We start from the raw sequence: 26,156 nt of genomic DNA, 5'->3' as shown, positions 1-26,156 counted from the left end.
AGGCTACCTGCTCTAACCACTAGACTACCTGCTCTAACCACTAGACTACCTGATCTAACCACTAGACTACGTGCTCTAACCACTAGGCTACCTGCTCTAACCACTAGGCTACCTGCTCTAACCACTAGACTACCTGCTCTAACCACTAGGCTACCTGCTCTAACCACTAGGCTACCTGCTCTAACCACTAGGCTACCTGCTCTAACCACTAGGCTACCTGCTCTAACCACTAGACTACCTGCTCTAACCACTTGGCTACCTGCTCTAACCACTAGGCTACCTGCTCTAACCACTAGACTACCTGCTCTAACCACTAGACTACGTGCTCTAACCACTAGGCTACCTGCTCTAACCACTAGGCTACCTGCTCTAACCACTAGACTACCTGCTCTAACCACTAGGCTCACGAGGGGCCCGCCTGTTACGCTAGACTACCTGCTCTAACCACTAGGCTACCTGCTCTAACCACTAGACTACCTGCTCTAACCACTAGACTACCTGCCTCTAACCCCTAGACTACCTGCCTCTAACCACTAGACTACCTGCTCTAACCACTAGGCTACCTGCTCTAACCACTAGGCTACCTGCTCTAACCACTAGACTACCTGCTCTAACCACTAGACTACCTGATCTAACCACTAGACTACGTGCTCTAACCACTAGGCTACCTGCTCTAACCACTAGGCTACCTGCTCTAACCACTAGACTACCTGCTCTAACCACTAGACTACCTGCTCTAACCACTAGGCTACCTGCTCTAACCACTAGGCTACCTGCTCTAACCACTAGGCTACCTGCTCTAACCACTAGACTACCTGCTCTAACCACTTGGCTACCTGCTCTAACCACTAGGCTACCTGCTCTAACCACTAGACTACCTGCTCTAACCACTAGACTACGTGCTCTAACCACTAGGCTACCTGCTCTAACCACTAGGCTACCTGCTCTAACCACTAGACTACCTGCTCTAACCACTAGGCTCACGAGGGCCCGCCTGTTACGCTAGACTACCTGCTCTAACCACTAGGCTACCTGCTCTAACCACTAGGCTACCTGCTCTAACCACTAGGCTACCTGCTCTAACCACTAGACTACCTGCTCTAACCACTAGACTACCTGCTCTAACCACTAGGCTACCTGCTCTAACCACTAGGCTACCTGCTCTCACCACTAGGCTACCTGCTCTAACTACTAGACTTCCTGCTCTAACCACTAGACTACCTGCTCTAACCACTAGGCTACCTGCTCTAACCACTAGACTACCTGCTCTAACCACTAGGCTACCTGCTCTCACCACTAGACTACCTGCTCTAACCACTAGGCTACCTGCTCTAACCACTAGACTACCTGCTCTAACCACTAGACTACCTGCTCTAACCACTAGGCTACCTGCTCTAACCACTAGACTACCTGCTCTAACCACTAGACTACCTGCTCTAACCACTAGACTACCTGCTCTAACCACTAGACTACCTGCTCTAACCACTAGACTACCTGCTCTAACCACTAGGCTACCTGCTCTAACCACTAGGCTACCTGCTCTAACCACTAGGCTACCTGCTCTATCCACTAGGCTACCTGCTCTAACCACTAGACTACCTGCTCTAACCACTAGGCTACCTGCTCTAACCACTAGGCTACCTGCTCTAACCACTAGACTACCTGCTCTAACCACTAGGCTACCTGCTCTAACCACTAGGCTACCTGCTCTAACCACTAGGCTACCTGCTCTAACCACTAGACTACCTGCTCTAACCACTAGACTACCTGCTCTAACCACTAGACTACCTGCTCTAACCACTAGACTACCTGCTCTAACCACTAGGCTACCTGCTCTAACCACTAGACTACCTGCTCTAACCAATAGACTACCTGCTCTAACCACTAGACTACCTGCTCTAACCACTAGACTACCTGCTCTAACCACTAGGCTACCTGCTCTATCCACTAGGCTACCTGCTCTAATCACTAGACTACCTGCTCTAACCACTAGGCTACCTGCTCTATCCACTAGGCTACCTGCTCTAACCACTAGGCTACCTGCTCTAACCACTAGGCTACCTGGTCTAACCACTAGGCTACCTGCTCTAACCACTAAACTACCTGCTCTAACCACTAGGTTAACTGCTCTAACCACTAGGCTACCTGCTCTAACCACTAGACTACCTGGTCTAACCACTAGGCTACCTGCTCTAACCACTAGGCTACCTGCTCTAACCACTAGGCTACCTGCTCTAACCACTAGGCTACCTGCTCTAACCACTAGGCTACCTGCTCTAACCACTAGGCTACGCTGCCACCCCAATATGTGTGCCGTTCTTTCTCTTTTTTTTCAGAAACAAAGACCATAACCTGGAAGTCAGAGCAAAGGTGTAAATAGCTTTATATTTGTGTTAGTCCCCGCCAGTCGTAAAGTGGATTAAATCCAGGGATAACAATGCAAAGCTCCACCACTTGCGACCATCAACAAAACATGGTACAACTATGTACAATAAACATCTAGTGTCATGTAGTTCTAAAAACATGTGTTTCTACACAAACCAACTAATACAACTAGTTTAACCCTAACCAACTGAAACAACTAGTTTAACCCTAACCAACTGAAACAACTAGTTTAACCCTAACCAACTGATACTACTAGTTTATCCCTAACCAACTGATACTACTAGTTTAACCCTAACCAACTGATACTACTAGTTTATCCCTAACCAACTGATACTACTAGTTTAACCCTAACCAACTGATACTACTAGTTTAACCCTAACCAACTGATACTACTAGTTTAACCTTAACCAACTGATACTACTAGTTTAACCCTAACCAACTGATACTACTAGTTTAACCCTAACCAACTGAAACAACTAGTTTAACCCTAACCAACTGATATTACTAGTTTAACCCTAACCAACTGATACTACTAGTTTAACCCAAACCAACTGATACTACTAGTTTAACCCTAACCAACTGATATTACTAGTTTAACCCTAACCAACTGATACTACTAGTTTATCCCTAACCAACTGATACTACTAGTTTAACCCTAACCAACTGATACTACTAGTTTAACTCTAACCAACTGATACTACTAGTTTAACCCTAACCAACTTCTACTACCAGTTTAACCCTAACAAACTTATACTACTAGTTTAACCCTAACCAACTGATACTACTAGTTTAACCCTAACCAACTGATACTGCTAGTTTAACCCTAACCAACTGATACTACTAGTTTAACCCTTACCAACCGATACTACTAGTTTAACCCTAACCAACTGATACTACTAGTTTAACCCTAACTAACTGATACTACTAGTCCTAGTTTAACCAACTGATACAACTAGTTTAACCCTAACCAACTGAAACAACTAGTTTAACCCTAACCAACTGATACTACTAGTTTAACCCTAACCAACTGATATTACTAGTTTAACCCTAACCAACTGATACTACTAGTTTATCCCTAACCAACTGATACTACTAGTTTAACCCTAACCAACTGATACTACTAGTTTAACTCTAACCAACTGATACTACTAGTTTAACCCTAACCAACTGATACTACATTTACATTTAAGTCATTTGGCAGACGCTCTTATCCAGAGCGACTTACAAATTGGTGAATTCACCTTATGACATCCAGTGGAACAGCCACTTTACAATAGTGCATCTAAATCATTTATGGGGGGGGGGGGTGAGAAGGATTACTTTATCCTATCCTAGGTATTCCTTAAAGAGGTGGGGTTTCAGGTATCTCCGGAAGGTGGTGATACTACTAGTTTAACCCTAACCAACTTCTACTACCAGTTTAACCCTAACCAACTTCTACTACTAGTTTAACCCTAACCAACTGATACTACTAGTTTAACCCTAACTAACTGATACTACTAGTCCTAGTTTAACCAACTGATACTACCAGTTTAACCCTAACCAACTGAAACAACTAGTTTAACCCTAACCAACTGATATTACTAGTTTAACCCTAACCAACTGATACTACTAGTTTAACCCTAACTAACTGATACTACTAGTCCTAGTTTAACCAACTGATACTACCAGTTTAACCCTAACCAACTGAAACAACTAGTTTAACCCTAACCAACTGATATTACTAGTTTAACCCTAACCAACTGATACTACTAGTTTAACCCTAACCAACTGATATTACTAGTTTAACCCTAACCAACTGATACTACTAGTTTATCCCTAACCAACTGATACTACTAGTTTAAACCTAACCAACTGATACTACTAGTTTAACTCTAACCAACTGATACTACTAGTTTAACCCTAACCAACTTCTACTACCAGTTTAACCCTAACCATCTTCTACTACTAGTTTAACCCTAACCAACTGATACTACTAGTTTAACCCTAACTAACTGATACTACTAGTCCTAGTTTAACCAACGGATACTACTAGTTTAACTCTAACCAACTGATACTACTAGTTTAACCCTAACCAACTTCTACTACCAGTTTAACCCTAACCATCTTCTACTACTAGTTTAACCCTAACCAACTGATACTACTAGTTTAACCCTAACTAACTGATACTACTAGTCCTAGTTTAACCAACGGATACTACTGGTTTAACCCTAACCAACTGATACTACTAGTTTAAAACTAACCAACTGAAACAACTAGTTTAACCCTAACCAACTGATACTACTAGTTTAACCCTAACCAACTGATATTACTAGTTTAACCCTAACCAACTGATACTACTAGTTTATCCCTAACCAACTGATGCTACTAGTTTAACCCTAACCAACTGATACTACTAGTTTAACTCTAACCAACTGATACTACTAGTTTAACCCTAACCAACTTCTACTACCAGTTTAACCCTAACCATCTTCTACTACTAGTTTAACCCTAACCAACTGATACTACTAGTTTAACCCTAACTAACTGATACTACTAGTCCTAGTTTAACCAACGGATACTACTGGTTTAACCCTAACCAACTGATACTACTAGTTTATCCCTAACCAACTGATACTACTAGTTTAACTCAAACCAACTGAAACAAAAATGGGATATAAAAACAACTAGTTTAACCCTAACCAACTGATACTACTAGTTTAACCCTAACCAACTGATACTACTAGTTTAACCCTAACCAACTGATACAAATAGTTTAACCTTAACCAACTGATACTACTAGTTTAACCCTAACCAACTGATACAACTAGTTTAACCTTAACCAACTGATACTACTAGTTTAACCCTAACCAACTGTAGTGCCTCTCTTAAAGGCAGGGATGGAAAGTGGCGAGAGGCTTTATCAAACATAAGCTACTAATCTTATCAGAGAGGAAGCAGAAGAATGCATTCAACACCACTGTTTCCTTGAACTGGCCGTGATCGTGTACAATCACCACTTGATCAGATCTCCCCAGATATAGATCTTACAGATCAACGAGGACTATTGATCTGTAATCAAGTGTCTGGTGAAGTTAAGATTTCTACCAAAGCCAAAAGGAACACGAAGAATAGTTCATATTCAAGGGACTGTCTGAGATGATTCTTTATATTGGCGGTTGAAAGGACCAAGAACTGAACACATCTGAGGCCGTTGATGCTGGGGGGGGGCAACACATCTGAGGCCGTTGATGCTGGGGGGGGGGGGGGCAACACATCTGAGGCCGTTGATGCTGGGGGGGGGGCAACACATCTGAGGCTGGAGTTGATGCTGGGGGGGGGCAACACATCTGAGGCCGTTGATGCTGGGGGGGGGCAACACATCTGAGGCCGTTGATGCTGGGGGGGGGGCAACACATCTGAGGCCGTTGATGCTGGGGGAGGCATCATTTTCTGGCTAATTAAGATGGTATCGTTAGGTATCGCTATCACTACTTTTACACACCCTCCTGCTGTAGCTTCAGTGGGCATACTGTGGATACGTGTTTATACCTACATTAATAAATAGATTTTAATAGAAATAAATGATTTCCAAAACTATACTATATGTATAATTGAGTCAAATAAAATGGAACACTCCCGTTATATCTAAATCCTAATAGTTCATGGATACAGACGAGGATGAATTTTTTTTTTCATTTTTATTTATCCGTTATTTAACTTCGGCAAGTCAGTTAAGAACAAATTCTTATTTACAATGACGGCCGAGGAACAGCCTTGTTCAGGGGCAGAACGACAGATTTGTATCTTGTCAGCTCGGGAGTTTGAGCTTGCAACCTTCTGGTTACTAGTCCAACGCTCTAACCACTAGGCTACCCTGCCACCTCTACACTCTAACCACTAGGCTACCCTGCCGTCCCTACACTCTAACCACTAGGCTACGCTGCCATCCCTACACTCTAACCACTAGGCTACGCTGCCGTCCCCTGGGGACACTTTATTTAAAACAAAGTGACACAGCCAACATTGATTAGAAAAAGTCAAACAATCTGTTCATGTTTTAATGATAAAGATACTAAATCGTTGAAGGCTCTGTCTCTGTCTTGTCTTTGATATTGGGCTGGTATTATTGCGCCAGAAAAAAGACAGATTACACATTGTGGAAAAACGTCATTTTGATATCTTTAATTGACTTGAAGATATCTTTAATTGAGTTTAAGATGTCCCCAACTCAATTAGAAGTTTATCGTTTGACCCAATTAATGACACAAGCAAGATAAATTAGCGATAAAATAAAATGTATATTTTACAATAATGCGGTGTTAGAAAATATATCTTAATGTTTTTTTTCACTAAAGACAGACAGAATCTCTGAAGAAAAAAGAAAGTATTTTTTTAATTTCAGTTTTTATCTTCTTGATCTGACGTTGACGGTCTGTTGTGAACGGTGGATCGGGACTCGTGTTACAGACACACTGAGGCAGGAGACGGGAAACAGGGGATATCAGACGCTGTGTCTGTGTTAGAGTGTGAGTGTGTCCGTTTGTGTGTGTGTGTGTGTGTGTGTGTGTGTGTGTGTGTGTGTGTGTGTGTGTGTGTCTGTGTGCATGTGTGAGTGTGTCCATTTGTGTGTGTGTGTGTGTGTGTGTGTGTGTGTGTGTGTGTGTGTGTGTGTGTGTGTGTGTGTGTGTGTGTGTGTGTGTGTGTGTGTGTGTGTGTGTGTGTGTGTGTGTGTGTGTGTATATACAGCGAAGCAGGGGGATATATTAGAATCAGACACCACTACAGCTTTTCATTTCCACAGCTCCATTTCCTGTGTCTCCATCATCAGAATCAAACAGAAATGGGGGAAAAGCTGCATCTGCTCCAGGTATCACAACTAGAGGAACTTTAGGAAGTGATTAAAATAGCTCTGATTCATAGCTTGACCGCTCAATAATTATAAAATGTCTAAAATGTCTATTGTTTTAAAATCCATTTGGCAAACGCCCTCATTCAGAGTGACTTCCAGGGTGACTTTCCACAAACAGGCCCAGCTATCAGGTTTCATCTGATTCCACCAGCTTCCTATCTCAAACCTCAATTACAGAGGCTGTGTTACCTACTGTACGCTATGAGAACGGTACGGGGGAGAGAGATTAAACAAACTAGAGATGGCGCGTCTCGAGGGGATGTGTGGGTGTCAATGGATTCACAGGTTGGTAATCACTTCAGAGAGCCAGAGGGGAGGAGGAGGAGGGGGGCAGAGAAGGAGACAAAAATAGAGAAAGAGAGTTACAGAGGTAGGGGGTGAGAGAAAGAGTGTTACAGAGGTAGGGGGGAATGAGAGAAAGAGAGTTACAGAGGGAAGGAGGGGGGGGAATGAGAGAATGAGAGTTACAGAGGGAAGGAGGGGGGATGAGAGAAAGAGAGTTACAGAGGGAAGGAGGGGGATGAGAGAGAGAGTTACAGAGGGAAGGAGGGGGATGAGAGAGAGAGTTACAGAGGGAAGGAGGGGGGTGAGAGAGAGAGTTACAGAGGGAAGGAGGGGGGTGAGAGAAAGAGAGTTACAGAGGGAAGGAGGGGGATGAGAGAGAGAGTTACAGAGGGAAGGAGGGGGATGAGAGAGAGAAAAGAGAGTTACAGAGGGAAGGAGGGGGGGTGAGAGAGTTACAGAGGGAAGGAGGGGGGATGAGAGAGAGAGTTACAGAGGGAAGGAGGGGGGTGAGAGAGAGAGTTACAGAGGGAAGGAGGGGGGGGAGAATGAGAGAAAGAGAGTTACAGAGGGAAGGAGGGGGGGGTGAGAGAGTTACAGAGGGAAGGAGGGGGTGAGAGAGAGAGTTACAGAGGGAAGGAGGGGGGTGAGAGAAAGAGAGTTACAGAGGGAAGGAGGGGGGATGAGAGAGAGAGTTACAGAGGGAAGGAGGGGGATGAGAGAGAGAGTTACAGAGGGAAGGAGGGGGGGTGAGAGAAAGAGAGTTACAGAGGGAAGGAGGGGGATGAGAGAGAGAGTTACAGAGGGAAGGAGGGGGGATGAGAGAGAGAGTTACAGAGGGAAGGAGGGGGGATGAGAGAAAGAGAGTTACAGAGGGAAGGAGGGGGGATGAGAGAGAGAGTTACAGAGGTAGGGGGGATGAGAGAATGAGAGTTACAGAGGTAGGGGGGTGAGAAAATGAGAGTTACAGAGGGAAGGAGGGGGATGAGAGAATGAGAGTTACAGAGGTAGGGGGGGGTGAGAAAATGAGAGTTACAGAGGTAGGGGGGGATGAGAGAATGAGAGTTACAGAGGTAGGGGGGGGATGAGAGAAAGAGAGAGGGTGGGTGGGTGGGAGAGAGAGAGAGGCAGAGACACTGTTATAGTCTTCAGATCACAGGGCATATTCAGTGAGTGGATAAGAGAGCCCAACGCGTCCCACAGGGCTCCCACTTTAAACAGCCAGAAGGAAACCTCTCGGAAATCATTTCCCTTTTGGTGGCTCGTGATCGCTAGGGCCCTCAGGAGCGATTTGTGTGTGTGTGTGTGCTATTTGTGTTTGTTTGGGTGTGTGTGAGCTATTTGTGTGTGAGTGCATGCTGTGCATAGTCATATACACACACACACACACACACACACACACACCCCCCCCACACACACACACAGTGCCAAAGACGAGCACACACCCCACACGTCGCCACACATGTGCACATACACAGACATAATTACCTTAATATACACATGAATCCATCGTAGGCTGAACAAACATATTCCAAATGCATATTGAACAAGTTCTTCAACGCTGTATTATATTCCATGACAATCGTGTAATTATAATTAAAGGGACATTTCCCACCGCTGCTCTTTTTATATTTAAAGGGACATTTCCCCACGCTGCTCTTTTTATATTTAAAGGGACATTTCCCCACGCTGCTCTTTTTATATTTAAAGGGACATTTCCCCACGCTGCTCTTTTTATATTTAAAGGGACATTTCCCCACGCTGCTTTTCTTCTTTCTTTTTCTCTTTTTTTTTGTATGTCCATTAGTATGTCTTTAACATATAATATGTCTCGTAAAAAATGTCCTCACTTTCATGCAAATACGTGTTTCTAATTTATCAAACGGTAGAAACAGGCCTTCCACATTTGCTGGTTGTAGGCAAACCACAATATCCAGAAATCATAGCGGTTTCAGGACGTAATACCCGCCGCTGTCGAGGAGGATTTGTTTGAGAATGGGTGTCAACAGGTAGCTAATGTTACTCACGAGACCAGCCACTCGTTAGCCAGCCACTCGTTAGCCAGCCACTCGTTCGCCAGCCACTCGTTCGCCAGCCACTCGTTCGCCAGCCACTCGTTAGCCAGCCACTCGTTAGCCAGCCACTCGTTCACCAGCCACTCGTTAGCCAGCCACTCGTTCGCCAGCCACTCGTTAGCCAGCCACTCGTTCGCCAGCCACTCATTCGCCAGCCACTCGTTCGCCAGCCACTCGTTCGCCAGCCACTCGTTCACCAGCCACTCGTTCACCAGCTTGCGAATACCAATTTGTTTTTACTTCTACAACAACTGTAAAGTTTAGTCACAGTGTTCATGTACCAGGATGTGCAAACTACGAGCAAGCACAGGCTGCTGGGTAACATTCCATCAAGATGCGATATGCAACTTTGCAAGTTAACTTAACCTAATGTAGCTAAAATGATCTATAGCCTACCGAACCGTATCTAACCGTGAGCTAGCTAACTACCACTGAGGCTAATGTGACAGGCATATATGTTCTATTTACAGAGTCCGATCCCATGAACATCAGCAGCGGCATCATCATCAAAGTGACACCGAGGGGCTGTTACATCCAATGCCTGTTTGCCTGAGGCTGATGCCGTGCAGGTGCTTATATGCACATACACATGCATACACACACACACACTCGCATTCAAACGCACACACATGTAAATAGTGCCACACATGAACTCCAACCTATTCAGTTGGACTTCCTGTTTAGATTTGTGTTGTCCTTGATGTCTGTTGTCTTTGTTTTCTGTTGTTTTCCTTTGCTTATTTGTTTTCATTTGGTTAGTTGTTGTTTTGGTTGGGTTGGAGGGGGACAGTGGCTTGGGGGAATGTTAGGATGGTTGAGGGGCAGCTCTCGAGAAACTGTGGGCTTGTCTGTCAACGTGCCCTTGGGCAGGGCGCTTAAAACCCCTTGTGGAAATCACCTTTCCATGACACCATGATGAGCAGTGGAGGCTCCTTACAGGAGGAAGATGAAGACCATCCTCCTCAGTGAATTTTCATAAAAATAAAAATAGTGAAACATTAAAAAAATGTTATCTTTGTAGATAAAATTATACTAAATATTTTCACGTCACCAAATAATTGATTAAAACATAGAATTGTTCAATGAAAGTCTACAGCCTCAACAACACTCTGTAAGGTAGCACAATGGTGTAGCCGGAGGACAGCTAACATCCATCCTCCTTTGGGTACATTGACTTCAATACAAAACATAGGAGGCTTGTGTTTCTCACCCCTTTCCATAGACTGACACAGTAATTATGACAACATCCGGAGGACATCCTCCAACCTATCAGAGCTCTTGCAGCATGAACTGACATGTTGTCCACCCAATCAAAGGATCAGATAATTAATATAGAATTAGTATAGTACTGAAACCAAGCTACAGCGAATGTGGTGAGTAGTTGAATCAAAGAGAGAGAAAAACAATAGTTGAACAGTTTTGAACAAATGAATATCTTCAAAAATGAAGGAGAAGCAAGAGAGAGTGAGAGCAAGATAATGAAGCCTACCCGGCTCAAACAGAGAGGGATGCTATGTTAGCTAGCCGGCTATGGCTATCCAACAGAGAGGGATGCTATGTTAGCTAGCTGGCTATGGCTATCCAACAGAGAGGGATGCCATGTTAGCTAGCTGTCTATGGCTATCCAACAGAGAGGGATGCTATGTTCGCTAGCAGGCTATGACTATCCAACAGAGAGGGATGCTATGTTAGCTAGCTGACTATGGCTATCCAACACTGGAACTCTTCCAAGTCAAGCTAAGCTTTTGGTTTGATTAATTTATTGTCACGTGGCCTACTGGTGTGACTGTTAAAACTCCTTGCTGACTGTACATTGTACTGCATTATTGTAGCAGGCTTACAAACTAACTAACATGTTAGTTCTAGATGCTATGTTGACATGTAGGCTGTGTGTAGCAGTTAGCGGTTATGATATGAAGGTTTGGCTTGGAAATGTTTTTGGTCACAGACAGCTGATGTGTTGTGCACTGAATTCCACAAGCAAAGGGAAAAGACGGGACAAGATGCTAGAAGGAATACAACATCAAAGGGATCATGCTGTTTGTACGTGGCTGCTATGAAAGTGAACTGTGTTTGCGTGTGATCAGGGGGTGTATTCATTCTGACAATTCTGTTGAAAAACATTTCTTAAAACGGAAGCAAACGGAGCAAAACGGGCATAAACAAATCTGGATTTGTCCAATAGAAACTCTTGTTTGCAACTGTTGGACTAAGAGCGCAAGGCGTTATTGATCGTGTCCATGTCTGTCGCCTCGATTACTCAAATGTCTCTCTTGCGCACCTACGTTGTAAACATTAATTCATAGGTTGTAGCAACATCATGATGGGTGTAGGGAAAAAAATTGAAGTATGATGCAGTATCGTAAACCTATGTATGTTCAATTTAACTGGGTGACTGGAATATGTGACACGTTTCAGGAACCTTCCCGCTAGCCATGATTGGCTGAGATAATGGATGGGCGGGATATTCCGAGAGATGAGTTTGGATTGGTTCTGCCATGTAGAATGTTTCTGTCCATAACATGAGCTGCTCACTATGTGTTGTTAATCCTTTCTACTGTGTTAGTCTTTTTAAAGATATCACAAAGAACTGCTCTCCACCTTCTGTAGGACTGAGTTTTGAAATCAGTGGAATGCCCGGTGCTATTAGAGTATTATAGCTAAGGAGATGGAGAAAATGCTGGTGTTCGATTGGAAATATGCAGAGTGAGTCGAAAGGAGAACACACACAGAAGGATTTTCGTATAAAACACCTGTCTCTTTAGACTAGCTACATTTTCAGATATTACATACTTCTAATTATTTTTTTAATTTCAAGTTAAAGTGTACTGTTAGCTAGCTAGCTAACATTGAACATGGTTGATTAGTTACCTGCAGGGTAGTAACGTTTTGAGTTGGGATTATGGTTCATTTTTTAAGCTAGCCATCAACATGTCTAAACAAAATAATTGTATCAACTTTCAAAGCAGAAAAACTTTCCCATTGTTGCTCAACTGCAGTGTATGATATCACATGTTCTAGTTCGTAGTCTCTACTTTCATCCTATGTAAAAAAATAATAAAAAAAAACAGAATTTCAAATGTTGCTACTTAAGATCAAATTGAGCCGCTCGGTCAAATATGAATGACAGCCCTCCAATATGCTGTAACAGAAAATAATCCTCCTCCCTCATCTTAAATGGCACCAACCGCCATTGGAAGTAGGGATAAACATGGTCCATGTCTAGTTGGTTTATAAGTTATAACTTCTACTGTAGTTCTTTGTATTACGGAGGCTTAGTTAAGTGATTGTTGATGCAAAGCTTGAAGTCAAAATTGGAGAAAGTCAGAGTAAGGGGGGAGGGGGTCTGTTGGGGGTGAGTATTGTGTGTGAAGGTTAGTATGTATGATGTATTGACATGAGGGGATGGGTGGATTTAGTAAGTTGTCTGAGTGTGTATTGATGGGGACAAAGTGGTAAAATGTTTTCTAGTCACTGAATGCTGTGTCCTACAGACTAGTCCTGCTAATGATGACCTTGACACCAGCTTCAGTAGTACAGAGCCTGGAGACCCATTGGATGAAAGCTTTCAGCCTGGAACAAGCTGAACATCATCTGACTCGGTGTTACGATCCCCAGTTTGTGTTGTAGTTTGTGTATTTGCATGTGTTTATTTCAGGGAATGGCTTCCTGAAATCCCTCAAGCAGCTGATTGGTCGACTCCATGGCTAATTGGAGAGCTGACCCCGCCCCCTCGTCAAGACACAGCTGTCTCCAGTTACACATTCATTCTGAAGCTATATAAAAGCCAGTGTTCTGTTCAGGAGGTTCATTGCTGGGAGGTCATTGCAGAGATTGAATGTGATAGAGAATCATTGCTGAGAGAGGAGGCTGATGGCTGTGGATCATTTACTATGTTAGTTGTTGGTAGCAGTTGGTATGTTCAGTGAGTTTGTTGCTCAGATAGAGCTTATTTGATGTCCTTTGTTTCTTAGTTTGTTTGAGAAATTATTTGTTCTCCTGTTTCATTTGTTCCCAGGGGGGAAGGGGAAGGCACCTATGGAGTTCTTAGGCAAGAGGCCCGCGGGCCTACATATACCCGTAGCATATTCACTGTCGAGGCACACTAGGTAAGACCTGGGCGGACCACCCCCTGTATTTTGGTTAGGGCACCAGGTGGTGCTAAATTAGGTAAGTATTGGTTAGGCAGATAAGATAGGAGAGGGGGGGGGCTTTGAGATTTACTTTCTTTGCTTTGGTTCTGTCCAGCCCCTTTTCCCCATATTACCGTGTAAAGGAATAAAGTCCTTGTAAACGGTACCACATTCTGCCTGTTGTCATCGTTACTCACACCTACAGTCCATACCTTTTCACTTCACGGAGAGTTGAGTTGTAGCAGGGTGTTGCGTTCCCTCTTCATAAAGGCGTGCGTAACACTCGGAAGAGGAAAATACATTTTGTTGTGTTTCAACATTCAAAAATAGATGAAATATATTTTTTTCTCTCACCCATCTACACAACATACTATTTGACAATCACGCCAAGCAAACAGCCAAAGCAAGGTTGGAATGGCTTGAGAGCAACAATGTGGAAGTCCTTGAGAGCCCAGCCAAAGCCCATTGAAAATCTGTGGAAAGACTTGAAGATTGTTGTTCACCGCCTCCCCCCATCTAACTTAACAGAGCATGATAAATTCTGTAAGGGAGAAAATTCCCAAATCCAGATGTGAAAAGCTGTTACAGACATACCCAAGAAGACTCAAAGGTGATCCAGACATACCCAAGATGATTCAAAGCTGATTCAGACATACCCAAGAAGACTCAAAGCTGATCCAGACATACCCAAGAAGACTCAAAGGTGATCCAGACATACCCAAGATGATTCAAAGCTGATTCAGACATACCCAAGAAGACTCAAAGCTGATCCAGACATACCCAAAACGACTCAACGCTGATTCAGACATACCCAAGACGACTCAAAGCTGATTCAGACATACCCAAAATGACTCAACGCTGATCCAGACATACCCAAGACGACTCAACGCTGATCCAGACATACCCAAGAAGACTCAACGCTGATCCAGACATACCCAAGACGACTCAACGCTGATCCAGACATACCCAAGAAGACCCAACGCTGATCCAGACATACCCAAGACGACTCAAAGCTGATCCAGACATACCCAAGACGACTCAAAGCTGATCCAGACATACCCAAGACGACTCAACGCTGATCCAGACATACCCAAGACGACTCAACGCTGATCCAGACATACCCAAGAAGACCCAACGCTGATCCAGACATACCCAAGACGACTCAAAGCTGATCCAGACATACCCAAGACGACTCAAAGCTGATCCAGACATACCCAAGACGACTCAAAGCTGATCCAGACATACCCAAGAAGACTCAACGCTGATTCAGACATACCCAAGACGACTCAACGCTGATCCAGACATACCCAAGAAGACTCAAAGCTGATTCAGGCATACCCAAGACGACTCAACGCTGATCCAGACATACCCAAGAAGACTCAAAGCTGATCCAGACATACCCAAGACGACTCAACGCTGTAATCGCCACCAAAGGTGCTTCTACAAAGTATTGACTCGGTGGTGTGAATACGTATGTAAATAAAATATTTATTCTAAACTAACTTGTGTCTCTGTACTTGAAAAGCATAATGTATGATAAGAGGAAGAAGACAGACAGAAAGACAGTGAAGAATATTTGACAACGACATCACATCAATAATTTGATATAAACTGCCAACCGAGGAAATAGACGCTGCTTCAAACACCTCCCTCAATAATAAGGGACAGCAATCAAACAGACATCATCTTCTATCCCTGCTGGAAATGATACCGAATACTTTCCAACTATTTTAGCCCGGGATGGATGGCTGCATAAAGTAAGCATGAAAGAGAAGGAAAAAACCATTCCCTTGTGTCCTTCTGAGCAGGGAATGGAAGGAACCACCATTTTTAATATCACTACTTCAAATAGTTATTCTATTCTATTCCAATGCAATATGAACGGACGGGGAGGGAGGACGGGTGGATGGGAGGGAGGACAGGAGGGAGGGAGGGGACGGGAAGGAGGACAGGAGGGAGGGACGGGGGGGGAGGGAGGACGGGAGGGAGGGAGGGACGGGAGGGGAGGGAGGGAGGGACGGGAGTGAGGGAGGATGGGAGGGAGGGAGGACGGGAGGGAGGACGGGAGGGAGGACAGGAGGGAGGGTGGGAGGACAGGAGGGAGGGAGGACGGGAGGGAGGATGGGAGGGAGGGAGGACGGGAGGGAGGACGGGAGGGAGTACGGGAGCGAGGGAGGACGGGAGGATGGGAGGGAGGACGGGAGGGAGGACGGATGGAGGGAGGATGGGAGGGAGGACAGGAGGATGGGAGGGGGGATGGGAGGGAGAATGGGAGGGAGGACGGGACTATGGGAGGGAGGACGGGAGTGAGGGAGGACGGGAGGGAGGACAGGAGGGAGGGCGGACGGGAGGGAGAGTTCATTATACTTGACAGACAAAGACTCTCTCTCTTTCTCCTTTTATTCTAACCCTCAGAAGCATTCTCGTTTTTTATTTTTTACACGGAAAGTCAAAAAGGAGACTTGAAGAAGGGCTGTTTAACAGAAGAGGAGCCTGTTCCCAGCGAGTAGGGGGAAGCTTACAATGGTTAGACTATTTAATTGGTTAAAAGGAAAAGATTAAAGAGTCCCTGACTCTATTCCATAAATAATAGATTTCTAATGTATTTGTAGTGACAGGGAGAGAGAGGCTGTTGTTTGGGGATGGGGGGTGTTGAGTGGCAGAATGCTTCACATCCCTCTCTCTCTCTCTTCTTCTTTGTTTTCACACTGCGTGATATTCAAGCAACATGAAAGACATCGAGGGAGCACACTTGCGGCTCAATTTGATCTTGCATCGCCGGAAATCAAACATTGCACATATGAAGAAGCATTGCAACGCAAGGAGGAACTTTTTTTTGTGGGAAACCAAACTTTATAACACTATGTTGTGTTAGTCGAGAGAGAGAGAGATAATGGAGTGTAATTCACACACACACACGCACACGCAGACGCACACACATCCAACCCCTCGCAGTATTAAAATACAAAGCCAGACGACTGCAGACAAAACAAATAACCAAGACCACAATACATATTTTGGGATTTCAAGAAGATTGTTTAGATTACAGTGGGCTATGAAATAACAAGATGCCCTGGTAGAAAACTGAGACGCCTACCAGGAGTGTAGATGCTGTTGTTTTTCAGGAACAACCAAACTGCAGCAGCAACAAAACTAACAAAACAAATTATACTGCTCTGCTACACAACTTTTCATGGCATCTCACCCCCTCAACTAAATGATGACATCTCACCCCCTCAACTAAATGATGACATCTCACCCCTCAACTAAATGACGACATCTCACCCTCCAACTAAATGATGACATATCACCCCTCAACTAAATGATGACATCTCACCCCCCCAAATAAATGATGACATCTCACCCCCTCAACTAAATGATGACATCTCACCCTCCAACTAAATGATGACATATCACCCCTCAACTAAATGATGACATCTCACCCCTCAACTAAATGACGACATCTCACCCCCCCAACTAAATGATGACATCTCACCCCCCAACTAAATGATGACATATCACCCCTCAACTAAATGATGACATCTCACCCCTCAACTAAATGATGACATCTCACCCCCCAACTAAATGATGACATCTCACCCCCCAACTAAATGATGACATCTCACCCCCTCAACTAAATGATGACATCTCACCCCCTCAACTAAATGATGACATCTCACCCCCTCAACTAAATGATGACATCTCACCCCCTCAACTAAATGATGACATCTCACCCCTCAACTAAATGATGACATCTCACCCCCTCAACTAAATGATGACATCTCACCCCCCAACTAAATGATGACATCTCACCCCCTCAACTAAATGATGACATCTCACCCCTCAACTAAATGACGACATCTCACCCCCCAACTAAATGATGACATCTCACTCCCCAAATAAATGATGACATCTCACCCCCTCAACTAAATGATGACATCTCACCCCCCAACTAAATGATGACATATCACCCCTCAACTAAATGATGACATCTCACCCCTCAACTAAATGATGACATCTCACCCCCCAACTAAATGATGACATCTCACCCCCCAACTAAATGATGACAACTCACCCCCCAACTAAATGATGACATCTCACCCCCTCAACTAAATGATGACATCTCACCCCCCAACTAAATGATGACATCTCACCCCCTCAACTAAATGATGACATCCCACCCCTCAACTAAATGATGACATCTCACCCCCTCAACTAAATGATGACATCTCACCCCATCAACTAAATGATGACATCTCACCCCCCAACTAAATGATGACATCTCACCCCCTCAACTAAATGATGACATCTCACCCCTCAACTAAATGATGACATCTCACCCCCTCAACTAAATGATGACATCTCACCCCCCAACTAAATGATGACATCTCACCCCCCAACTAAATGATGACATATCAACAACCAAATAAATTATGACATCTCACCCCTCAACTAAATGATGACATCTCACCCCTCAACTAAATGATGACATCTCACAACTCAACTAAATAATGACATCTCACCCCTCAACTAAATGATGACATCTCACCCCCTCAAATAAATGATGACATCTCACCCCCCAACTAAATGATGACATCTCACCCCCTCAACTAAATGATGACAAGGAATCTCACAACTAAAACCCTGAGGACACAATTCATTTGTTGTGGTTTTGAGAAGGGGACAAGAAAAAGTACAAAGTCATGATACTGATGATCATTAAATTATATTGATTATGGATTTAAACAGACGTCATAGATCAGTGTTGAACAGCAGATGATCAGTCTGTGAATGGCTAATGAATGGCTAATGAATGGCTAATGAACAGCTAATGAATGGCTAATGAACAGCTAATGAATGGCTAATGAACGGCTAATGAATGGCTAATGAACAGCTAATGAATGGATAATGAACGGCTAATGAATGGCTAATGAACGGCTAATAAACAGCTAATGAATGGCTAATGAACAGCTAATGAATGGCTAATGAACGGCTAATGAACGGTCCCAAATTTGTGCATTTGTTTATTTATTTTATTTATTCATTATTTGTTTCATTCTCTATTGTGTTTCTTTTTTGGTTGAACATTTCCTATTCTGTGACACGGAACCCAAACCGAGCGGTGGAGTCAGCCTGGTACACTGCCTTGGGATGACAAAGGAAATTGCTGTCATCGATGAGCAAACAATCTCTGAATGCTTCCTTTTCTACGGAGAGCTCATCTACTCCTTCTCCTCCTCCTCCTCCTCTCCTCATCCTCTCCTCCTGCTCCTCAATCTCATATCCAATGTCACATATCCAATGAAGTACTGCACTGCTGTGAAGCTGAGGAGGAGGACATGGGATGAGAGGAGAGAGGGATGAGAGGAGAGAGATGAGAGGAGAGAGGGATGAGAAGAGAGAGGGATGAGAGGAGAGCGGGATGAGAAGAGAGCGGGATGAGAAGAGAGAGGGACGAGAAGAGAGAGGGACGAGAGCAGAGAGGGACGAGAGCAGAGAGGGACGAGAGCAGAGAGAGATGAGAGAGGGATGAGAGGAGAGAAGGACGAGAAGAGAGAGGGATGAGAGGAGAGAAGGACGAGAAGAGAGAGGGATGAGAGGAGAGAAGGACGAGAAGAGAGAGGGATGAGAGGAGATATGGATGAGAGGAGAGAGGGACGAGAGGAGAGAGAGAGACAAGAGGAGAGATGGATGAGAGGAGAGAGGGATGAGAGGAGAGAGGGATGAGAGGAGAGAGGGATGAGAGGAGAGAGGGATGATAGGAGAGAGGGACGAGAAGAGAGGCATGAGAGGAGAGAGGGACGAGGGGAGAGAGGGACAAGAGGAGAGAGGGACGAGAGGAGAGATGGATGAGAGGAGAGAGGGATGAGAGGAGAGAGGGACGAGAGGAGAGAGGGATGAGAGGAGAGAGTGACGAGAAGAGAGAGGGGCGATAAGAGAGAGGGATGAGAGGAGAGAGGGATGAGGGAGAGACGGACGAGAGGAGAGAGGATAGACAAAGAGAGAGGGATGAAAGGAGAGGGGATAGTCGAGGTGAGAGGGATGGGAGGAGAGAGGATAGTCGAGGAGAGAGGGATGAGACGAGAGAGGATAGACGAGGAGAGAGGGATGGGAGGAGAGAGGATAGTCGAGGAGAGATGATAGACGAGGAGAGAGGGATGAGAGGAGAGAGGATAGAAAAGGAGAGATGATAGTCGAGGTGAGAGGGATGAAAGGAGAGATCAGAGGAGAGAGGGATGAGAGGAGTGAGGGATGAGAGGAGAGAGGATAGACAAGGAGAGATGGATGAGAGGAGAGAGGGATGAGATGAGAGGGATGAGAGGAGAGAGGGATGAGAAGAGAGAGGGATGAGAGGAGAGCGGGATGAGAAGAGAGCGGGATGAGAGGAGAGAGGGACGAGAAGAGAGAGGGATGAGAGGAGAGAGGGACAAGAGGAGAGAGGGACGAGATGAGAGATGGATGAGAGGAGAGAGGGATGAGAGAAGAGAGGGACGAGAGGAGAGAGGGATGAGAGGAGAGAGGGATGAGAGAAGAGAGGGACGAGAGGAGAGAGGGATAAGAAGAGAGAGGGACGAGAGGAGAGGGATAAGAAGAGAGAGGGACGAGAGGAGAGAGAGATGAGAGGAGAGAGGGATGAGAGGAGAGAGGGATGAGAGGAGACAGGGACGAGAGGAGAGAGTGACGAGAAGAGAGAGGGATGAGAGGAGAGAGGATAGTCGAGGAGAGAGGGGCGAGAGGAGAGGATAGTCTAGGAGAGAGGGGAGAGAGGAGAGAATAGTCTAGGAAAGAGGGGAGAGAGGAGAGGATAGTCTAGGAGAGAGGGGCGAGAGGAGAGAGGATAGTCTAGGAGAGAGGGATGAGAGGAGAGAGGATAGTCTAGGAGAGAGGAGAGGATAGTCTAGGAGAGAGGAGAGGATAGTCTAGGAGAGAGGGGCGAGAGGAGAGAGGATAGTCTAGGAGAGAGGGATGAGAGGAGAGAGGATAGTCTAGGAGAGAGGAGAGGATAGTCTAGGAGAGAGGAGAGGATAGTCTAGGAGATAGGGGCGAGAGGAGAGAGGATAGTCTAGGAGAGAGGGATGAGAGGAGAGAGGATAGTCTAGGAGAGAGGAGAGGATAGTCTAGGAGAGAGGAGAGGATAGTCTAGGAGAGAGGGGCGAGAGGAGAGAGGATAGTCTAGGAGAGAGGGATGAGAGGAGAGAGGATAGTCTAGGAGAGAGGAGAGGATAGTCTAGGAGAGAGGGATGAGAGGAGAGAGGATAGTCTAGGAGAGAGGGGCGAGAGGAGAGAGGATAGTCTAGGAGAGAGGGGCGAGAGGAGAGATGATAGTCTAGGAGAGAGGGATGAGAGGAGAGAGGATAGTCTAGGAGAGAGGATAGTCTAGGAGAGAGGGATGAGAGGAGAGAGGGATGAGAGGAGAGAGGATGGTCTAGGAGAGAGGGGCGAGAGGAGAGGATAGTCTAGGAGAGAGGGGCGAGAGGAGAGGATAGTCTAGGAGAGAGGGACGAGAGGAGAGAGGACAGTCTAGGAGAGAGGGGCGAGAGGAGAGGATAGTCTAGGAGAGAGGGATGAGAGGAGAGAGGGACGAGAGGAGAGAGGGATGAGAGGAGAGAGGGACGGGAGGAGAGAGGGACGGGAGGAGAGAGGGATGGGAGGAGGGAGGGATGAGAGGAGAGGAGAGAGGGACGGGAGGAGAGAGGGATGAGAGGAGAGGAGAGAGGGACGAGAGGAGAGGAGAGAGGGACGTGAGGAGAGGAGAGATGGATGAGAGGAGAGAGGGATGAGAGGAGAGAGGGACGAGAGGAGAGAGGGACGAGAGGAGAGAGGGACGGGAGGAAAGGAGAGATGGATGAGAGGAGAGAGGGACGAGAGGAGAGAGGGACAAGAGGAGAGAGGGACGAGAGAAGAGAGGGACGAGACGAGAGGAGAGAAGGACGAGAGGAGAGAGGGACGAGAGGAGAGATGGACGAAAGGAGAGAGTGATGAGAGGAGAGAGGGACGGGATGAGAGAGGGATGAGAGGAGAGAAAGCATTACAGCCTGTCAGGGCCCTGGGCTGCAGGCTGGTGGAGGGGGAGGGATGACCAGTGTAGGTTACATGCTTTGGAAACATGTTGGCAGAAGTGACATGGGTGAGTGGTTGTGTGTGTGTGTGTGTGTGTGTGTGTGTGTGTGTGTGTGTGTGTGTGTGTGTGTGTGTGTGTGTGTGTGTGTGTGTGTGTGTGTGTGTGTGTGTGTGTGTGTGTGTGTGTGTGTGTGTGTGTGTGTGTGTGAGTCTGTGAGAGTGTGTGCGTGTCAGGGAGAGAGGAGGGATAGCGTATGGTCAAGAGAGGGTCAAGTGAGTGCCTATGGGTGTCAGTGTGTGTTTCTACGTGTGTGCGTGTGTGTGTGCGCGCGCACATGTGTGTGTGTGTGAGTCAAGTTAGTGCATGTGTGTGTGTGTGTGTGTGTGTGTGTGTGTGTGTGTGTGTGTGTGTGTGTGTGTGTGTGAGTCAAGTTAGTGCATGTGTGTGTGTGTGAGTCAAGTTAGTGCATGTGTGTGTGTGTGTGTGAGTCAAGTTAGTGCATGTGTGTGTGTGTGAGTCAAGTTAGTGCATGTGTGTGTGTGTGTGTGAGTCAAGTTAGTGCATGTGTGTGTGTGTGAGTCAAGTTAGTGCATGTGTGTGTGTGTGTGTGAGTCAAGTTAGTGCATGTGTGTGTGTGTGAGTGAGGACGTCTATTCATTCCTGGGGTCAAATGCTTGCATTGTAGCAACGTGAGTTTCCCAGGAGCCTCAGCTGGGCTGGCATGGCAGCTGATCTCACAAGCCTCAGTGGAGCCGTCTGAACGAGGCTGAGCTCCCAGCCGGGGGGGAGTAGGATGGGGGGGGGGGTCACTTCACGTGAGCCATCACTGAGAAGAGAAGCGGGCTGCCACTCTCTGTCACTGAGAGAGGCCCTGCGCTGCACGCCATATTCTGCTGCCCAGAAACTAGAAAGCAGAGCTGAGCTGAGTGGAAAAGGAGAAGGGAGGGGAGGAGGTCAAGAGTACTGCCCCCCCCCCAAAAAAAAAAAATCATAATTAACTGGGGAAAACAGAGAGAGAAACCACCCAACATAAAGACAACACAGAGATATACAGTGTGGGATACATCTCTCCAGTGCTCCTTCCTCACCAGAAGAAAACAAATGTTTTACAAATTCACTCATTAAAAAATAATCACTTAACAAACATCCATCTATACTGGTGACTACCTGGGGCGGCCATTTTGGTTTGGAAGTATTGAAATCAAACCATATGATTTTGAATTTAAATTATTTTAACAAACAACATGAAAAAGATACCTGTCGTTAGCAAACGTCATTTCAAACAGGCTCCATGTCGTATTAAACAACATATAAATCTCTAAAGAGGTCAGGAAACAGACAGGAAGCTCAATGAAGGACCTAAAATGAAGGTCAACTGTGAAGCCTCACTAGGCTACGGTCTGTTTCAGGAAGCGTATGGAAACACACGTCACTACTTTACAGGCATTTGAAAAAAAAAAAAGTTTTCTTATCTGTAAATATGAATAAAACATTTGAATTACGAATGTAGATTTAGTGCATGTGCACAGGAACCTTCCCGCTAGCCATGATTGGCTGAGATAATGAATGGGCTGGACATGCCGAGAGATGAGTTTGGATTGGTTCTGCCATGTAGCACGTTTCTGTCTATAATGTTTCTGTCTATAATGTTTCTGTCTATAATGTTTCTGTCTTTAATGTTTCTGTCTATAATGTTTCTGTCTATAATGTTTCTGTCTATAATGTTTCTGTCTATAATGTTTCTGTCTATAATGTTTCTGTCTATAATGTTTCTGTCTTTAATGTTTCTGTCTATAATGTTTCTGTCTATAATGTTTCTGTCTTTAATGTTTCTGTCTATAATGTTTCTGTCTATGTGTATGCATTGATAATTCTCTCTACCGCAGCTTTTTAATGAAAGATATAAGGCTAGCCGTTGAGAAATACATACATTTGATCAATGTTTCTCTTCAACATTGATGCCCTGAATCAACAGATCAGTAGGATGAAAGGCTACAGTCTGCACACGGTCAGTGGGAACCGGAATGACTTGACGCCATGTTGGTCCTTCAGAATCAACAGCTACATTTACAGATATTATACGTTTAGAATTTAGTCAGAAATGTATTTTCATTGCAAGTTCAAAGCCTACTGTCAGACAGCTACACGCGTATGATACGCGTAGGAATATAATCAGATACTCCATTTGCATTGCTAGTTATAGCCTAATTGTAGCTAGCTAGCTAACATTGAACCTTGTTGATTAGCTTTAGCTCCCTGCAGATTCATACTACAGCTGTGACAATACAGTTTGTATTGGTAGTAGTACGAGTTGGGGTTAGCCCGGTTCATTGTTAAGCTAGCTAGCTACAAAAAGACTCCACTTCCCCAGATGATTACATGAGTCATCAAGTTAGCCAGGTGTTTCTGAGAGTGATTACAGCCATCTATGTGTACATGTCTAGACGATAGTGACCCCTCCACTTAGCTAGATGAGGGAGGAGTAGGGAGAGAGGAGTAGGGAGGGAGGAGTAGGGAGGGAGGAGTAGGGAGAGAGGAGTAGGGAGGGAGGAGTAGGGAGAGAGGAGTAGGGAGAGAGGAGTAGGGAGGGAGGAGTAGGGAGAGAGGATTAGGGAGGGAGGAGTATGGAGGGAGGAGTAGGGAGAGAGGAGTAGGGAGGGAGGAGTAGGGAGGGAGGAGTAGGGAGGGAGGAGTATGGAGGGAGGAGTATGGAGGAGGAGTAGGGAGGAGGAGTAGGGAGGGAGGAGAAGGGAGGGAGGAGTATGGAAGGAGGAGTAGGGAGGGAGGATTAGGGAGGGAGGAGTAGGGAGGGAGGAGTAGGGAGAGAGGAGAAGGGAGGGAGGAGTAGGGAGGGAGGAGTAGGGAGAGAGGAGTAGGGAGAGAGGAGTAGGGAGGGAGGAGTAGGGAGGGAGGAGTAGGGAGGGAGGAGTAGGGCGGGAGGAGTAGGGAGGGAGGAGTAGGGAGAGGAGTAGGGAGAGAGGAGTAGGGAGGGAGGAGTAGGGAGGGAGGAGTAGGGAGGGAGGAGTTTTGAGGGTGATGGGAAATACGTCAAGGCGACCTAGAGGTTGAAACATTCCACTAGTAATGTTATGACACACACAAGTAACAGCATCCACATCTGAAAGAAAAGTCACTCAGAGTTTGCCGAGGGCGACGAACTGACTAACTGAGTAATATGCAAATGCAGTCAACCAGAGTATCTAGGACAATGCACAAAGCTGTCTGAAAGAAGCAAGCCCATTTAATACATTAACTTGGGAGGGAGCTTTCATTGTCTTTTAAAGAAATACACACATCGGCATTAGAGCACGCCTCTGTGGGCTCAAACTTTTCCTCTGACCCAATTACCTCGGTTAATGTTCCTCTGACTCGCTCCTACCTTCCTCTGACAAAGTAGCTACAGTAGCTAGCTGCTCTCGCTGTCTGTCCTTACTGTAGCTAGCTGCTCTCGCTGACTGTCCTTACAGTAGCTAGCTGCTCTCGCTGTCTGTCCTTACAGGAGCTAGCTGCTCTCTCTGTCTGTCCATACAGTAGCTAGCTGCTCTCTCTGTCTGTCCTTACAGTAGCTAGCTGCTCTCGCTGTCTGTCCTTACAGTAGCTAGCTGTTCTCGCTGTCTGTCCTTACAGTAGCTAGCTGCTCTCACTGTCTGTCCTTACAGTAGCTAGCTGCTCTCTCTGTCTGTCATTACAGTAGCTAGCTCCTCTCTCTCTGTCCTTACAGTAGCTACTGTAGCTAGCTGCTCACACTGTCCTTACAGTAGCTACTGTAGCTAGCTCCTCTCTCTCTGTCCTTACAGTAGCTAGCTCCTCTCTCTCTGTCCTTACTGTAGCTAGCTCCTCTGTCTCTCCCCTTACTGTAGCTACTGTAGCTAGCTCCTCTCTCTCTCCCCTTACTGTAGCTACTGTAGCTAGCTCCTTTCTCTCTGTCCTTACCGTAGCTAGCTCCTCTCTCTCTGTCCTTACTGTAGCTAGCTGGGACATTTTGAAAATCTTCCAAGATTATTGATGAATATTTTATGTGTGGTGTTGTCTTATAAATGATGAAGTTTCTTCCAGCTTTACATTGTCAGGTTCAAAGTCTCCATTCTCTAACCACTCTTCTCTTCAAACAAAGACTATAGAACAGAACGGGAGAGGCTCTGAAGACTGTTCAAAAGTTATGTGAAGTTACGAATGACGTCCAGCATGAACCTTCAACTGAGTTCTGAGTTCTGAGTTCTGAGTTCTGAGTTCTTGGCATTTAAAAAAAATCTTAGAAAAATACTGATTGTGATAAAATTTAAAATATCAACAATAATGGCTGAATATTTTACGATAAAATTCTATTT

At 45.4% G+C, this 26,156-nt stretch overlaps 1 protein-coding gene across 1 annotated transcript in view; it reads right to left on the bottom strand.

Annotated features, from left to right (window-relative positions):
* Window positions 1-26,156, bottom strand: part of LOC135511527 (lipoma-preferred partner homolog) — a 458,670-nt gene that overhangs the window by 84,407 nt on the left and 348,107 nt on the right. The window lies entirely within an intron of this gene.

The sequence above is a fragment of the Oncorhynchus masou genome, chromosome 24, assembly GCF_036934945.1.
Source record: "Oncorhynchus masou masou isolate Uvic2021 chromosome 24, UVic_Omas_1.1, whole genome shotgun sequence".
Taxonomy (NCBI): domain Eukaryota; kingdom Metazoa; phylum Chordata; class Actinopteri; order Salmoniformes; family Salmonidae; genus Oncorhynchus; species Oncorhynchus masou.
The sequence above is the reverse complement of the archived record's forward strand: the minus strand, read 5'-3'. Positions and strand labels throughout refer to the sequence as shown.